This window comes from Thamnophis elegans, chromosome Z (assembly GCF_009769535.1).
Source record: "Thamnophis elegans isolate rThaEle1 chromosome Z, rThaEle1.pri, whole genome shotgun sequence".
In the NCBI taxonomy this organism is placed as follows: Eukaryota; Metazoa; Chordata; class Lepidosauria; order Squamata; family Colubridae; genus Thamnophis; species Thamnophis elegans.
In genome coordinates, this window is record NC_045558.1 from 75,085,791 (window position 1) to 75,104,302 (window position 18,512).

General features: G+C 41.7%; 1 protein-coding gene across 3 annotated transcripts in view; it reads right to left on the reverse strand.

Moving 5' to 3' along the window:
• EGFR (epidermal growth factor receptor) overlaps nt 1–18,512 on the reverse strand; it is a 197,037-nt gene that overhangs the window by 79,570 nt on the left and 98,955 nt on the right. The window contains exon 1 of one of the 3 annotated variants that reach the window (XM_032238168.1): nt 6,128–6,148. The exons of the other annotated variants lie outside the window; for them this stretch is intronic. The gene's annotated coding sequence lies outside the window, so the exon portion shown is untranslated. Of the gene's footprint in view, nt 1–6,127; nt 6,149–18,512 lie in introns of those variants that run through there. 3 annotated transcript variants of the gene reach the window in all.

Consider the following 18,512-nt stretch of genomic DNA (forward strand, 5'->3'; position numbering starts at 1 on the left):
AGCTTTGCTGATATCCCTCCCTGTATTTTGAAGCAGCGTTTTACTTCGATCTCGCCGCTGTTTCTGCAGGACTTTAAACGGCTTGACCATCTGCCTGCTTGGCTTAGAAGTAAAGCTGTAAGAACTCAATTACGGGCTCCCTGCGGCAGCCATTACCATCAGCTGCTACCATTGCAATCATCACTGCCTCAGGAGTGCTGTGTTGGCTGGGAATTTGGACTCCCTCTAGTGGCCATTACTGGTATTTTTCTGGACCATCAAATACCTTTATTATCATCAAGCACTATTACACCAGAGAGGCAGTGTGTTGAGAACTTGGACTCCCTCCAGTGGCCATTATTGGTACTTCTTTCTGGCCATATACTTCTCTGGACCATATACAGTTTTCTATTGGACTCCCATTAGACTTTGTTAACGAGAAGGCCAAATTTCTAAGATCCTGCCTTCACCAATTCGCACAACCGCACAATTTTTATCTGGTATGATGAGTGCATGGGATTGTATGTGGTTGAGTGAATGATCCCACTTTTATCATTTTATTATCATTGTATTTTATATGTTTTTAACTTTTCTGTGGGGACTGCTTGGGTGAGTGAATGAGTATGTCTGATTCGGAGGACCTGCCGGGAGAAGCGGGGGCCATGGGGGTGGTTGAGGGGACTAGAGACACGGGAGAGGGTCGGGGTATTACGGTCGTAACAGGGAGGGGCAGATACGGCGGGGACTTTAGGGCAGGCCATTACCGGGGAAGAAGGGTTCGCTACATCACAGAGATCCCTCCTTCCGGCCCTATGAGTCCCACTCCGGGACCAGATGGCGCAAGTAATCAGGACCCTGGACTCAGGCTGCTGTTGCTAAATGCCAGGTCTGTGGTACATAAAGCTCCTCTCGTCCGGGACTTAATTTTAGACGAGAGGGCAGACCTGGCATGTATTACTGAAACCTGGCTGGGCCCAGAGGGAGGAGTCCCCCTTGTAGAACTGTGCCCAGAAGGATTTCAGGTGCTGCACCAGCCGAGAGCCCAGGGAAGGGGTGGGGGTGTGGCCGTTGTTATCCGGGAGTCGTTAGTTCCTCGTAGGGTCCCTGCTCCGGAGCTTGTCGGGTGTGAGTCTCTGCTGATAAAGTTGGACCTCAAGGGTCAAGTGGGTCTGCTGTTAACGTACCTGCCTCCCAACAGCGTTGCAGCAGCCCTCCCCTCGCTCCTCGAGTCGGTAGCCGAGCTGGCAATTGAGTTCCCTAGGTTGATGGTCCTGGGGGACTTTAATTTGCCTTCGCTCTGTGAAAACTCTGATGGGGCGCAGGAATTCATGGCTTCCATGACAGCCATGGGCTTGACCCAAGTAATTCGGGGCCCAACCCATTCGGCGGGTCACATGCTCGACCTCGTATTCCTCTCGGAGCAGTGGATTTGTGACCTTGGTCTGAGGGGTAACGACATCATACCCCTGTCGTGGTCAGACCACTGCCTACTGAGGCTCGACTTCCGGAGACCAAACCCCCACTGTAGGGAGGAGGAACCGACCAGGTGGTTCCGCCCCAGGCGACTTATGGAACCGCTAAGGTTCCAGACGGAGCTTGGGGTCATTCCTGATACTTTCGCCCACAGTCCGGTAGAGACTCTGGTTGCTGCTTGGCACTCGGCAGCATCGGAGGCCCTCGACCGGATTGCGCCACTACGGCCCCTCCGAGGCGGCGGATCCCGGAGACCCCCTTGGTTCACCGAGGAACTCCGGGAGATGAAGCACCAGAGGAGATGCCTAGAGCACCGATGGAGGTCCGATAAGTCCGAATCGAACCGAGCAATGGTAACCACCTGCACCAAGGAATACACCAGGGCACTTAGGGCAGCGAAAAGATCTCACATAGCCACCTTGGTTGCGTCCGCTGAGTCCCGCCCAGCTGCCCTGTTTAAGATAACCCGCTCCCTATTAAATAAAAGGGAAGCGGGGGAACCCTTGCAGGGCAGAGCTGAGGATTATGCCCAATTCTTAGCGGACAAAATTGCTCGGTTTCGGTCGGACTTGGACTCCATCCCCGCAGCTCCAGCCGAGGCACAAGAGGATTGGGTAGAACATCTCTGGGTTGAGTTTCAGGATGTTACCCCCGGGGATGTGGACAAGGCCATGAGGGCTGTAAGTGCCTCCACCTGCGTACTGGACCCGTGTCCCTCATGGCTGGTTACTAACAGCAGTGAGGTGACACGAGGCTGGATCCAGGCGGTTGTGACCGCCTCTCTTCGGGAGGGGAACTTCCCCGCCGCACTGAAAGCGGCGGTGGTGAGACCCCTCCTAAAGAAGCCATCTTTGGATCCAGCTGTTCTTAATAACTATCGCCCGGTCTCCAACCTTCCCTTCCTTGGGAAGGTTGTTGAGAAGGTGGTGGCCTTTCAGCTCCAACGGTCCTTGGAGGAAGCAAACTATCTCGACCCCTTCCAGTCAGGCTTCAGACCCGGTTACAGCACAGAAACCGCTTTGGTCGCATTGACCGATGATCTCTGGAGAGCCAGAGATGGAGGATATTCCTCCATCCTGGTCCTCCTTGACCTCTCAGCGGCTTTCGATACCATCGACCATGGTATCCTTCTGCTACGACTGCGGGAGGTGGGAGTGGGAGGCACCGTGTTGCGGTGGTTCTCCTCCTACCTCTCGGACAGGTCGCAGTCGGTGTTAGTGGGGGGGCAGAGATCGTCCCCTAGGCCCCTAACATATGGGGTGCCTCAGGGCTCGGTCTTATCCCCCCTACTATTCAACATCTACATGAAACCGCTGGGAGAGATCATCCGCAGGCACGGGATCAGATACCATCAATATGCGGACGATACCCAGTTGTATCTGTCCGCCCCGTGCCAACTCAATGAAGCGGCAGACGTGATGAACCGAGGCCTTGAGGCCGTTATGGACTGGATGAGGGTTAACAAGCTTGTGCTCAACCCAGAAAAGACCGAGTGGCTGTTGTGTTTCCCTCCCAAAGATTCGACCAATATTCCATCACTCAGGCTGGGGGGTCAAATTTTATACCCCTCAGAGAGGGTTCGCAACTTGGGAGTCCTCCTGGATCCACAGCTATCGTTTGACCACCACCTGACGGCTGTGACCAGGGGGGCATTCGCCCAGGTTCGCCTGGTGCGCCAGTTGCGACCCTACCTGAATCGGGAGGCACTCACAACAGTCACTCGGGCCCTTGTGACCTCTAGGCTGGAATACTGCAATGTGCTCTACATGGGGCTGCCCTTGAAGAGCATCCGGCGACTTCAGCTAGTACAGAACGCGGCCGCGCGAGTGATTGTGGGTGCACCTCGGTTCACCCACATAACACCTATCCTCAGCGAGCTGCGCTGGCTACCTGTCGATCTCCGGATGCGCTTCAAGGTGCTATTAGTCACTCATAAAGCCCTGCATGGTAGTGGATCTGGATACTTGAGAGACCGCCTCCTGCCAATTACCTCCCTGCGACCAATTAGATCTCACAGATTGGGCCTCCTCCGTATTCCATCGGCCAGCCAGTGCCGGCTGGCAACTACAAGGAGGAGGGCCTTCTCAGTAGTAGCCCCGACCCTTTGGAACGAACTCCCCGTGGAGATTCGTACCCTCACCACCGTCCAGGCCTTCCGCACAGCCCTTAAGAACTGGCTAGCCCGTCAGGCCTGGGGACAAGGATAGTTGCCCCTCCTGAATGATGAATGTATGTTGCTTATTACTTTTATTATATGTGTCTATGTCACTGTTTGTACTTCCCCTCCCTGATTTTATGTGAGCCGCCCTGAGTCCCCTCAGGGAAAAGGGCGGCCTACAAATGTTAATAAACAAACAAACAAACAAACAAACAGCTCTTTAATGGCTTTTACACTCTGATGATGTTAGCAGTGGCTAACGAAAGCTTAGTGAGCAATATATTGTAAAATTACGGAGATCACAATGTCTGTATCACATACATACATACATACATACATACATACATACATACATATGAATGTAAAATATGGAAGACCTTCATGTGTCATAATAAGTGAGGAAGCTGGGAACACACAATATTGTGAAACAAAAATATAAGTAGATGTTAATTTTTTAATGTATCTTAATTTCCTATTGAAAATTCATTATAATTTTTTTGTAAAACAGATTGACAAATAAAACTTTCCATGTTTTTCTTGCTATATGACAAAGAACAAAACTGCATCAAATACTTTTAGGTGTCAGATTCCTAAAAGTGATACTGCCATTCAATTGGGAGGAGAGGGGCCTCGGAGTTAAATCACTAGCTATACCTGTAACAACTAAGTTTTACAACTTTTACAACTGGTTTCCTGTCACCGGAAGACTGAAGGTCTCAGCACCTCTGGAGGGATGTTTAGGATGGCCATGAGGGATATCTTACTTTAATGTCTAACTAGGGATAGCCATGGGAACGTGTGTTTTATTCGACTCTCAAGGCAGAAGAGTTAAGGAAACATCTTCACACTTGTGTATTGGTCAGAATCTGCATTCGGAAAAAGAGGCGGGATCAATCAGTTTAATCCCACTTGTATTGCCTAAAGGGTTTCAGATGCTGCTTTGCCTCTAATGGTTTCCATCCTGCTTGATTAAATGTTCCTTTTGAAATAATCCATTTAAGAGTCTTTACTTTCTTAAGTTAGGAGAGGAGCCTTTACATAAAGCAGCATCGCTCTGCAAAGTGGTCAACCAGGAGAGACAACATTTTACTCTATCGAGGGGACCCTGCAAACCATGTCTGAGCATAACAGCGAACAAGGGGGAACTGATTGCTGGAAGGAGATGGAACCCCCCACAACCAGAAACCTGCTCCTTGTACTCTGGCGAAGAGAACAATGTGAGCCTTGAGGACCCCAAAATGCCCCGTTGGTCAATCGGAATTGGGACAAAAGACAGCTGGGAAGGGAGAACCAGGGGAGTTACTTTTACTTGAGGTAGCCAAAAACCAAGATGGAAATTGGAGTTAGACCTCCTCCCCTTTGACCAGGAGAAGCTAAATGAAGCCTCACTGAGAGAAGATCCTCTGAAGAGGCATATAACCCAGTTGGTGATGGAAATTTTGGAAAATCTCAACATCCAGGGGGAGTCAGACCAACAACTGAGAAGCGTTGGAAGGGCAGCAAACGGGGATGAAGTGAGGGGAACTAATCCCCCTCTGTTCCCTGCTGATCAAGCTGACAGCACAGCAGTAACAGCCAGGAACCCAGAAAACCCTCCCCCCAGTTGGCACACGGGTTGGGGCCTACTCCTAACCAACCCCAAAACCTGCAGTTAGAAAGGAAAACTCCTTCCCTGGGGTTAAATTTGATGGGAACCTGGAAAAATTGGGATTCTTTGTGGCACACATGCTCACCTACATGCAAGAATATGGGTGTGATTTTTGAACCCAAGGAGCCCGAGTGCAAGTGGTTACCCTAGCCCTGGAAGGAGCCACCACCAGATGAATGGTGACTTTACATGATGCCGATGCACCAGAACTGTGGGATTTTGACCGTTTCATGATGGCCCTGCGACGACGGTTCAAGGGCCCTCTCAAAGACCGCAAAGCATGTGATCGCATTAAAGTTGTGAAGCATGGACGCCATCCAGTGGCAGAGTATACCGAAGAATTCCGAGACCTAGCATGTCATGTGAACTGGCCAGACGATATCCTGGTAAGCTGGTTCAAGGATGGGCTGAGTGATGACCTCTACAATGCCTGTGTGGCCCGAGGTGCCCCAAACCACCTACATGAGTGGTTTCTCATTGCTGAAGAGGCAGAGATTGACATGGCCAGAAATCAGTACCAAGCAAGACAAAGAAATCCCCACCCCAATGGAAACAAGAAACTTTTAAACTGCAAATGACACCTTCTCTGAAATCCTTAGCCTGTTTCAAGTATGGAAAAGAGGGGCACCGAGCTGCAGAATGCCATTCTCGGGCACTGGCTAAAACACCAGACCACCCATTGGGGGAAAGCCTACGAAACCTGGCCAGCATGGAAAGGAGACAGCTCTGAGGAGTAGGGACACCATAGAATCTCCACCCCCTCCCCTCTTTGAGGAGGAAATCCTGGCTTCGCAGCAGGAGGAACCATACTCATCTGGAAGCGATTCAGAGGATGAACCACTGGTAAGCAAACCAATTAAACCACTTACCTTGCCCCTGGGACTGTTTATCCCCAACTGGGAGAGGGGGATGAAAATCTCAGCTTTAGTGGACTTGGGGTGCATCCGCTGTTTGATCAGCCCAACCCTGGTAAGGAAGTTGAGGATTAATGTAAGGAAGCTGAAAAGCTCCATAGCTTTTTGCCAACTAGATGGGTCAATAGCAGCGGGGGAGCCAGATTCATTTGCCACTGAGCCTCTACAGATAGGCATCGGAAGCCATGAGGAAATGCTTACATTTATAGTGGTGCCTGGCATGGAATAGCCACTAGTTTTGGGTCTTGCATGGCTGAAAAAATGGAACCCCAAAATTAATTGGAAGCTAGGCACCATAAGAGTGCAGATGCATGTGACTTTTGCTGAGAATCCAGACAAAGAAACTGAGGGGGCAGAGCACCTAGAAACAGTAATGCCTGCTTACACTAGGCCAACCCAGGGCATACCCAAACAATATAAGGACAGCTGAGGTTTTTAGTGAAAAAGCATCTGATGAGCTTTCTGCCCCTGCTTTACTGATTGTGCGATATAAATTCTACCCGGAGCCAAACTCCCTAAACTCAAGATGTATAGCATGTTTCCAAGGGAGCAGGAAGAATTGAGGGCATTCATTGAGAAAAACCTAGCAAGGGGTTTCATTGAACCAGCCCGGCCAAAAGTTGCAACCCCAGTGTTGTTTAGAGAGAAAAAAGATGGCTCTAAACATCTATGTGTCGATTTTTGAAATTCGAATTCTATCAGTATGGAAAATATATATCCCCTCCCACTCATGAAGGATATGTTAGCACACCTTACTAAAGGGAGAATTTTTTCAAAGCTGAATTTAAGGGAGGCTTACTACCGTATCAGAATTAAGGAGGGAGATGAATGGAAAACGGCATTTAACACCCCTCTTGGATGCTATCAATTCAAAGTGCTACCATTTGGCCTACAAGGGGCTCCTGCAGTATTTATGCAATTAATAAAGGAAGTGTTCCAGGAGCATTTATATAACGGCTGCATAGTCTACATCGATTACATTTTGTTATATTCTGAGACTAAGGCAGAACATGTAAAACTAGTCCGGGTGGTTCTGAACAAACTTCACTCTGCAAAACTTTATGCTAAACTCTCCAAATGCGAATTCCACCAAGAAAAAATTGATTACTTAGGATACCACATTTCACACCAGGGCATAGAAATAGATCTTCGAAAGTACAATCGGTACTTGACTGGGAACCATCCAGAACACGCAAAGAGTTGCAAAGCTTCCTTGGATTCACCAACTTTTACCGCCAGTTTATCCCTGCTTTTGCCCAAATTGCTCTCCCCATCAACAAACTCTTAAAAGCGAAGGGGGAGGGTAACCCAAAACCGAAGCAGCCTTTGAACTGGACAATGGAATTCCAAGCAGCATTTGAAAAACGTAAACAGCTGTTTTCGGCAGAACCAATCCTAAAGCACCCGGACACAGAGAAACCGTTCATCATACAAGCAGATGCTAGCAATGTGGCAATAGGAGCGGTCCTGCTTCAGAAAAATGAGAAAGACCAGTTACAACCATGCGCTTACACATCCAAAAAATTGAATGAAACTGAGCAAAGGTGGGCCATTTGGGAAAAAGAGGCTTATGCAATTTGATGGGCTCTTTTAACCTGGAGACATTTCCTAGAGAAGAGTAAGATCCCTTTTGAAGTCTGGACAGATCATAAAAATTTAGAAGCCCTAAAGACCCCAAGGAAACTCTCCAAAACAAGTATGATGGACTCAGTATTTTAAACGGTTTGAATTTATGCTCAGATAACTCTCAGGGGGAAAAAATTTCTGGCAGATGCACTATCCATGAAACTGCAATACAATAGTATGAAGCCAAACATAATCAAACCCATGATACAAGACAATCAACTAGCCGCTAAAGTAACCACCAGATCCCAGGGAAAACGAGACACTTTGGAGGACAATGACACCACCCAAGCTTTAACCACTGATGAATGGTTTTTGAGCTACAAAGACTGCTGCCTGATGAAAGATAACCTAGCTTGGGTGGGAGGGAAGTTGTATGTTCCAGCTAGCCAAAGACTGTACTTAATGGAAAGGTGCCACGACTCCAAACTAGCAGGACACTTTGGTTTTGTAAAAACTTTATATTTAATTAAAAGGCAATTTTGGTGGCCATCACTAAAAAAGGACATAGAGAGCTATGTAGCCAGCTATCCAATTTGTGCGGCAGGGCACCACCCAAGGACTGAGCTCCAGTCACCATCCGTGCACCAATGGTGAAACTGAAAATCAGAACATGGTTCTAGAACAATACCTAAGATGTTTATTCATTTTCAACAGGATAACTGGGTTGATCTTTTACCTTTTGCAGAAATAGCCTTCAATAACGCTGTGCACTCAAACACTGATTTCACCCCTTTTAGAGTAGCAACAGGGCAGGATTTCAACCCCATGCCTGAACTACCCACAGAAGAACCCACTATCCCCTCACTTAAAGAATGGTTAGACAACCTACCAAACACATGACCAGTAGTTAGATTAGCTTTACAGGAAGCTAGAGAGGCTTTTAAAACTCAAACTGACAAAAAAAGAGTAGACCCCCAAACCTTTCCATGTTGGAGATAGAATATACTTATCTACAAAATTCCTGAAGTCATTGCAGCCATCAAATAAATTAGGGCCAAATTTCATCGGACCTTTCCCGATCACCAAAGTTATCAACCCAATAACAGTAGAATTACTCCTTCCAAAGACACTCAGGCAAGTCCATCCAGTGTTTCACATTAGTTTACTCAAACGGGAAGTAATTTTACAACTCAGACCACCTGCACCTACACCTCCTGTTCCTATCATGATAGAAGGCGAACAACATTTTGAAATTAAGGAAATCCTGGACTCTAGGACCCACAGGGGAAAACCCCAATTGCTTGGAAGCATTTACCTCCATCCCAAAATGAATGGGTAGTGAAACACCACGTTAGGGCCCCTGCCCTATTGCAAAAATTTCATTCCCAATACCCTGACAAATCTTGTTAAAATACTATGATGCAATTTCTTTTCCTATCTTTTCATAGGTGGATCTCTCCTTTTTCTAAAGAACAGCAGCATGTCAGATCCCTAAAAGTTATACAGCCATTCAATTGGGAGGAGGGGGGCCTCAGAGTTAAATCACTAGCTGTACCTGTAACAACTGAGTTTTAGAACTTTTACAACTGGTTTCCTGTCACCGGAAGACTGAAGGTCCCAGCACCTCTGGAGGGATGTTTAGGATGGCCATGTGGAATATCTTACTTTAATGTCTAACTAGAAATAGCCATGGGAACGTGTGTTTTATTCGACTCTCAGGGCAGAAGAGTTAAGGAAACATCTTCACACTTGTGTATTGGTCAGAATCTGCATTCGGAACAAGAGGAAGGATCATTATCAGTTTAATCCCACTTGCATTGCCTAAAGGGTTTCAGATGCTGTTTTCCCTCTAATGGTTTCCATCCTGCTTGATTAAAGGTTCCTTTTGAAATAATCCGTTTCAAGAGTCTTTACTTTCTTAAATTAGGAGAGGAGCCATTACAGCCTGTTTAATTAACAATAGGTGTCATTCTAATCTGTAATAAAGTAAATTATACACTATTTCTGAAATAATCAGGAGTTAAAATATATACTTTGGAGGGGGGAGTAGTGAAACAAGAATGATTTTGATTCAATGATTCATTTCCTTTGCTCCAGTTCATAATCAATTACAATTATCTGTTGAACCATCCCCTGATCACATGCTTGTGTGTACAGCTATGGGTGTTTGTCCTATTAAAACTCAGTCAATTCCAAGTACAAATATAATAAGATTACTGACCAATCATCCTTGCGTCACAGCCTATTTTGTGAGCTACATGTAGAAAGATAATTATGAGTTCAGTAACTCATAAATGCTCAACTCTACAAATATTGCTTTTTGGTTGCTGTTTCCCAGCCATAGTTAGATAATAATTAATCACAGTTAATCTGATGATATTTATCAGAAGGTAAAACAAAACATGATTTAGCAAATCTATTTGCAATTAGCTCCTTAATGAAACTAGAGAAACGATACAGAGGAAATTTCTTCTGTGGTCTGTGATTTCATAGCAATTTTTATTCATATATTTCATGTAGCTAAAGGAAGACTTAAAACCCATCTTGCATTGCATCAGTAACTGTATGTGTCTCTCTATTTGTAAAACTATATCATAGTGTGCCTAGTCACATGTATGACATTTAACAATCCTTCATTAAACAAATCATGAATTAGAGGGCTGTGGCCTGAATCCCAGCAATAGGACGGGTTCTCTGAAGGACTCTCTGAAGAACCATCAGATTCCTGCTGTATTTGGGGAGGGGTGACCTGTAACCCCACCATAGCTGTCCTGAAGAGACAGTGAAGAGGGGGGTGCAAGTGGGTGTTGTTGGGGAACCCACAACTCTCCTAAAATGCCTGCATTTGCTCCTGGACACAAAGCAGGAAAGGTAGCCAATGTGAGCTATCGCAGCTGGAAGGCCAAACAAAGCGTGGGAATCAACGTGGACAGTGTCTGGGTGAGATAATAAGAGTGCTTGAAAGTGCAACATTCCTGCAAATTAACTTTTTAACCTCCGGTTAAAACTTTTTAAAGAGAGAGTGGCAGAAGAAATGGGGGAGCGGACATTACAAAGCTCTCCCTCTCTCAGGACAGCAGTGAATGAACCAAGCCATTAGATAGAAGAAAGGAAGTGATAGATCTTGAGAACTGCTTAAGGATATTAGAAAGCAAATTGGAAGCCCTTGGTGTTTAACTTTCACTCTACGCCTATGATTTTCTTGGTACCTTGGTAACTTTTGAGAATTGCTAGATTTGCTTTTGATGCAAAAAGGAACTTAAAAGAAAATATGTTGAATTAATTGTCTGCATTGCTGTCTAGTAGCAAAGAGGTAAAAGCTGCCTAAGAAGAGTTGCTCTTGAAACATTGTGGATAATAACAAACTGATAAATCTCCTCTAGAAGAAGGAAATAAGACCAGCTGTGTAAACATTGTCTTGCCTCCCCTGTTACATTATAATAGGCTACTGAGACTGCCTTCCTGATTGTGTGTGCTTCCCCCTTTTTCCTAAGGAGGAGAAAGAAATTTGGATAACCCAGACAACTCATACTAAAGGCTCTTTTTTTCTCTCTTTGTTCATTTGGCTACTTTGGGTCATTTTTTATCCAATCAATGTTTATCTTTTTATCTCTTTTTTTAACCTCTTGCAATGAGGTGTGGATTACCATTGTGGAATTAATTTTGTGGGTTTTTTTCTCCCCCCTTTTTTGGGAGGTAAGCGCCTTTTGACCAATATTTCCCTTGTTTCCTATTTTTTCCCTTTTGTTACTTCATGTGGCCATTATAAAGGGATTAAGGTAGCAAGAACCTGAAGATGGGGCCCAAGAACAGGGGTTGGTTTATTGGAGACTGGTGCTTGGGCCGGTGTGGGCGACTCTAGGACAACAATTAATCTACTAATCTATTCTTTAGATTACAAAACTTGATTACAACTTAAATACAACAATGTCAGATTCAAATAGCAAGACGAAGAAAATAACATCATATGCATTTGTAACAGCCAGTCCGCCCGGTTCAGTGACACAGAAACCAGCAGGCACAGGAACACCCAAGACAAAGCTATTTTATAGCTAAAAAGTATGTTGCAAGACATACATTTGGATATCAAGGAGAGGATAAAAAGAATAGAAGAGAAAGTGGCAAAGTGGAAGACGAATTGAAAGAAGTCAAGGGAATGATGGGGGGAAATGAACAAAGACTACAGAAGGTAGAAGAAAAGGCAGAGATAACAGAGAAAAAATGGAGAAGATGGATTATAGGCTGACAGCAATTGATAAAAAACAGGAAGGAGCCAATGTATTGTGGGAGATCCGAATTCTATCTAAGACTCCAGAACATAGAGGAGAAAGGAGAGAGTTTAGCAGAGAATATCACAGAAATTTTCTCAGCGGCTACAGAAATGAGTAAGGAATATATCCTAGGCAGAATGGATGAGACTTTTAGAGTATATACAAGATATGCAATGAGAAACAACTTGCCCAGAGAGGTACATGTAATATTTGTCAAAAAAAAAACCCATAAAAATGAAATATTGCAAGCAGCAAGAAGTACCACAATAAAATACAAATCTAGAGCATTAGTGGTTTTGAAGGAAGTTCCAAGGAAGGTCATAGAAATAAGAAAGGAATACCACTTCTTGACTAAGAGCCTGATCAAAAAAGGGGTGAGTTTTAGATGGCTTGTTCCAGAAGGGATTTTGGTAAACTGGCACGAACAAAGGTACAGACTAGATACACTAGAGAAAGCAGAATTATTTTATGAACAAAATATAGCAGCACAGGAGGGAACGCTGGTAAGAGAAGAGGAAGGAGCTAAATGCCAGGAAGCTAAGGGAAAAGATCAAAGGGAGATGGAGAAAAAACAGGAAGAGAAAGTGCTAAGAGAAGGAGCAATGGCCAAAGAGACAAAGGAACAGAGGGAGTTAAGAATGATTAGATCAACTAAACCTATAAACCAATGACATGGAGGAAGAAATAAAAGTAATCTCCATTAATATAAACGGACTAAATTCAGCAACAAAAAGAAAAACATTCAATGAATTAGAGAAATTGAAATTGGACATTATATGCTTACAGGAAGTACATATTAGAAAACAACACAGAAAGTTTTTGGAACAGGAAACACTTGGTAATTTATATACGACCCTGGCTGACCAAAGCAAAAAGGGAAGAGCATGATATATTTGAAAGACAATACAATCAAATAAAATTTTTGAAGATGGGGAGGGGAGAATACTGATGGTGGAAATAACAATGAATATGAGAAAGATATTATTAGTGGCAATATACACTCCAAACAACAAACAAGAATATTTTTGGGGGAAACTACACAAAAACATAACAGAATATGACTATGAAGATATATGTATATTAGGAGACTTTAATGCAAATGTAAATAATGAAATAGACTATAAATCTACAAAGATGAACAGGAAGCCGAGAAAAATCCTACCCAAAACATTTTTCACAATGGTGGAAGAATTAGACTTGCAAGATGTTTGGAGAATAAGACACCTGAAAGAAAGACATTCTACACAAATAGACATTTATCGTGGTCAAGAATTGGTATTATGTGGATGTCTACAGAGCTAACGCTCAAAACAATTAAGACAGAGATAGATATAAGCACATGGGCAGATCATATTCCAATAACAATGACTTGGAAGAGACAGAGGAAAAAGGGGAGATGGACTTTAAATTCAAGAATATTGAAATTGCTTTGTTCGCAAAACAAAGTAACACCAGACGCCAAGTTGCAGTTGAACCATTTATTACCAAACTAACATAGAACTACGACAGACAAACAAGAGAGGCCATCTGACAGCTATTTGTAAGACCGCTATCGGTGGCCAGCCAATCCACGGCTACGTTTAGCGCGCTTGTCCCCCGGCACGCTGGAACCAATCAGCTAAACTCATCTCAGCCCAGGTCGGAAGTCCGAAGACTTAACAGAAATAAAAAAGTTTCCAGCAATATATGGAAAAAGAATTGACATATTTCTTCCAGGAAAATGGAAAGGAAGGCACATCATTACAAAACGTATGGGATACTTGCAAAGCATATATCAGAGGCCTTGCAATGACATACTTGAAGGAAAAATAAGACAATATTTAGAGAAAACTAGAATAACCAAAATCTCAGAAAAATTTAAGAAGGCACTAGAAGAAAGAATTACAATGATGGAAGTAACAGAAGGCATCAAAAGGCAAAAGAAGGGGAAAACACCAGAACCAGATGGATTACCGGCTGACCTGTACCAAACAATATAAGAAGTATTAAGCAATGTAATGTTGGAACTATTCAATGACGTATTAAGAGAGGCAAAAATGCCAGAAACATGGACGGAGACATATATAATGCTTATACTAAAAGAAGAGTCAGATCCAAAACAAGTAAACAACTACAGACCTATTTCACTATTAAATGTAGATTATAAAATTTTTGCATCAATAATGGCAGAAAGAATGAAGAGACTTTAAAATGAATTGAGACACATAGACAAAAATTGATTTCTTCCCAAGAGACAGATCAGAGACAATATGCAGCTTGTATTGAATACGCTAGAGTACTATGAAGCCCACCCAGAAAAACAAATGGTGTTGTTGTTTCTGGACGCTCAAAAGGCCTTTGATAATGTGAACTGGCAATTCGTGATAATGCAACTTCAAATGATGGGATTTGGTGAGGGATTTATAAATATCATTAAAACTATATATAATAACCAATCGGCAAATGCAATGGTAAATGGTGATATGACAGGAAAGATAGCGATTATGAAGGGAACTAGACAAGGATATCACCATTATTATTTATACTGACACTAGAGATTTTGAATAGAGAAATACAACAAAATAAAGAGGTAAAAGGTATGAGGGTCAAGAAAGAAGAGTATAAATTACAAGCTTTTGCGGATGATTTGGTGTATATTATGGAGGATCCAATAGAAACCGGGCCAAAACTAGTTAAAATAATAGAAGAATATGGAGAAGTAGGGGGCTTGAAGACTAATAAAGATAAAACAAAAAAAAATTTATGACAGAAAAACAGAAAAGAGAGTTGATGAGGAAACTGGACATACAAGTGGTGAAAAAAGTGAAATATTTGGGTATTCAATTGACATCAAGATGTGGAACACTAAAGGAGAATAACTAGTATAAAGTGAGAAAATACATAGAAATAGTCTTGGAAAGATGGAAAAACCTACAATTATTGCTGATGGGAAGAATAGCAGTAGTAAAGATGAACATATTACCAAGATTGTTATACCTATTCCAAACAATACCAATAAAACTCAGCTATAGGTTTAATGAACATAATTAATTAATATGGTCAAGTATCTGGGTTTAAAATAAATCTAGGGAAAACAAAGATGATAATTAAAAATATGACTATAAATCAAAAAGAAGAATTAGAAAGAGTAACAGGATGTGAGATAGTAAAAAAGGTTAAATATTTAGGAGTTTATATCACAACTTCAAATGGGAAATTATACACATATAATTATGAACCATTATGGCACAAAATACAGACAGAGGTGAATAAATGGGAAAAATTACAATTGTCTTTGTTGGGAAGGATAGCAGTAGTAAAAATGAATGTTTTGCCTAAGTTTTTATTTCTTTTTCAAATGATAGCAATACTCAAAATAGATGCAAACTTGGAAGAATGGCCGATTATAAAATGTTTGCTTCAATAATGGCACAAAGAATTCTTCAAATTCTTTAAAAGTCTCTTCAACTTTTAAATGAATTTATACACGTAGAGCAAAATGGATTTCTTCCCAAGAGACAGATCAGAAACAATATGCGGATGGTATTGAATATGCTAGAGTACTATGAAGCCCACCCAGAAAAACAAATGGTGTTGTTATTTCTGGACGCTCAAAAGGCCTTTGATAATGTGAACTGGCTATTTATGATAATGCAACTTCAAACTGCATTATCAAGAAGGTGAAGGAAAGAGTATAAATTACAAGCATTTGCGGATGATTTGGTGTTTATTATGGAGGATCCAATAGAAACAGGGCCAAAACTAGTTAAAATAATAATATGGAATATGGAAAGGGGAGCTAGATGGCCAGGAACTCTACCCCAGATGGCAAGGTATAGAAAAAGAAGAAAAGAGACGAATTGATGGATTTAAGGAGAGAAATCTTATCAGAAGCACTGTTGATGACCAAAGATATGCTGATTAAAGAAACAGATGGAGCATATTGAGATTATATAAGACATGCAACAAGCAGTGAGCTGTGAAGAGAAGTCTGCACAAATATTATCAAGGAAATAATCAGAAGATTAATTCCACAAACAGCAATTTTGCCTAAGTTTTTGCATTATTACTGGAAAGATTGCATTATTACTGGAAAGATACAGGTTGATATATGAAAGCTTATTACAGAAAATTAGTTAAACTTAGTTAAATTTAGAGCATTATGTAAAAAATGAAATGATAAGGGATATGGTTAAATAAATAATTGATAATGATAATAATGTATACATATGTAGTGGTTTGATAAGAAGTAATTGGATATGAATGGTAGGTGGTGACTATGAAAGGAAGATTAGAAATTTTGTTATGACATAAAAGCTAATAATAAAAAATTAAATTAAATCTAGTTAAACTTTGAGTATTAGATCAATTTTTTTATGATAATGGGCATAGTCAAATAAATGATTGATAATGATAATAATGTATATATATGTATTGGCTTAATGAAATGAAATTGTAAACAGTGATTTGGAAAGGAGGACTAGAAACTTGGTTACTAAATATTATTGATTTTTATTTAGAATAGGTCATAAGGATTTAATGTTATTGGATGATATTGCAAATAGCTAACGAAATGCCATTATGTGGTTATGTTTTACACTTTGGAATATTCTATGCAAAAGGATGTTAAAACAATTATAGTCAAATGAAAATTGAGGTATGATGATAGTAATATCTATAAATATATTAGATTTAAAATATATGATTTAATATTAATTATAGGTGATGACTGTGGAAGAGACGAACAAAAGCTTTTTGTAACCAATTGACACTCTTTCTTTAGTATGTAAAGAAAGAGGATTCTTTGTGTTGTGTTTGTGTTTATGCAAAAACAAAAATTAAAAAAAAAAGACATGGGGAAGATTTCATGATTGGCTAGAGAAAGCAAGGTAGAAAAGAAAATAGGGAGAAGAAAAAGTACCCAGACGATGCACTATTAAATGGAAAAAGGGGGGGGGGAGAGAAAGAGAAAACAGAAAAGAAATATTAAATATATAAGTATATATTCAAGAGCGAGATATAAAGCGGGGAACATAACTAGAGTAGATTAGCGAAGGTAAGGGAATAAGAAATGATACTAAATTATATTTGGATTGGTGGAAATACCATCCCAAGGAAACATAATCTGAGATTTGAAATATACACCAACAATAATAGAAAAAGAAAGGGAGAGAGGAGGAAAAAAAGAAAGGAAGATGGGGGAAAGAAGAAAGAGGTAAGGAGAGGAGAATGGAAGGGAGAGAAAGAGAAGGAGAGAGGTTAGGAGGGGGAAGAGGAAGCAGTAGGAGAAAGGTAAGGGAAGAAGAAAGGAGAAGGAGAGGAGGGAGGAAGGAAGGAAGTAGAGAAGGGGGGGAGAAAAGAAAGGGAAAACAAAGAGGTGTTACAAAAGGAGGAAGGGATGGAAAATAAAGTAACCAAACTGTACATTATAACCTATTAAATGGAATAATAAATGTATAAGAATGATAAATGTAAAGAAGAACAACAATTATGTGAATGTATACAACTCATGAATTAGTATGATGCATGAACCTATAACATTTTACAGAATACTCTATAATTCTATAAGTAGCAACATTCTTCCACGTATATATCTAAAACAGTAATGTTCTTGCCACCAGTAAGTGCCTATGAACAAAACACCATATTTTAATCCCTTCTATGGCAAACACTATGTTGTACTGGAAAGCAATGTTGCTGACAAAATAGCAATAGCAATAGCAAAAGCACTTAGACTTATATATCGCTTCACAGTGATTTACATCCCTCTCTAAGTTGTTTATAGACTCAGCATATTGCCCCAACAATCTAGATCCTCATTTTATCCACTTCGGAAGGATGGAAGGCTGAGTCAACCTTGAGCCTGGTGAAATTTGTTCTGCCAAACTGCTGGCAGGCGATGATCAGCAAATGTAGCCTGAAGTACTGCACTCTAACCACTGTGCCACTACTGTCACTGTAAATAACAGTTAACTTACAACTGAACGATCCATTTTAATGCTATATTTTTTTCCTTCTAGGGATGGAAGTAAAAGTTACCCATTGATTTTAGTTGGAGTTTGAAAAGTTGCTAGAGCAGGTGGTGGCAAAATTTGGAAGGGCTGAGTTCACATAAAATGTCCTAATTTAATTTAATCTGTAAAACATGTAAATGTTGAATAAGAATTTGTGCATTTAGTGCATATCCATGTTCTGAGGTACCTATTAGTTCCTTGAGAACTATAGGTTCAGCAAATTACAAAATCCACATAGACAGAATTACAAGCAGACTTTCAAATCAATATCAATAATCCATGCTTACAGCTTGTTTGCAAAATTCAAAATTTCTTTGTATTTCCAGTTGAACCTCAGTTGCTCAATTGGTCTATAGCAGAGTTCCCCAACCTTTCCAGCATTGTGGATTGGTGTAGGGGAGAGGGAAAAGGGAATGGTTCTGGGCATGTAATGGGCATGCGTGGGTGCAGCTCCATTTGTGTGAGTGGCAGGAATGCGCGCCTGCTGCTGGCACAAATGGAGCATATATG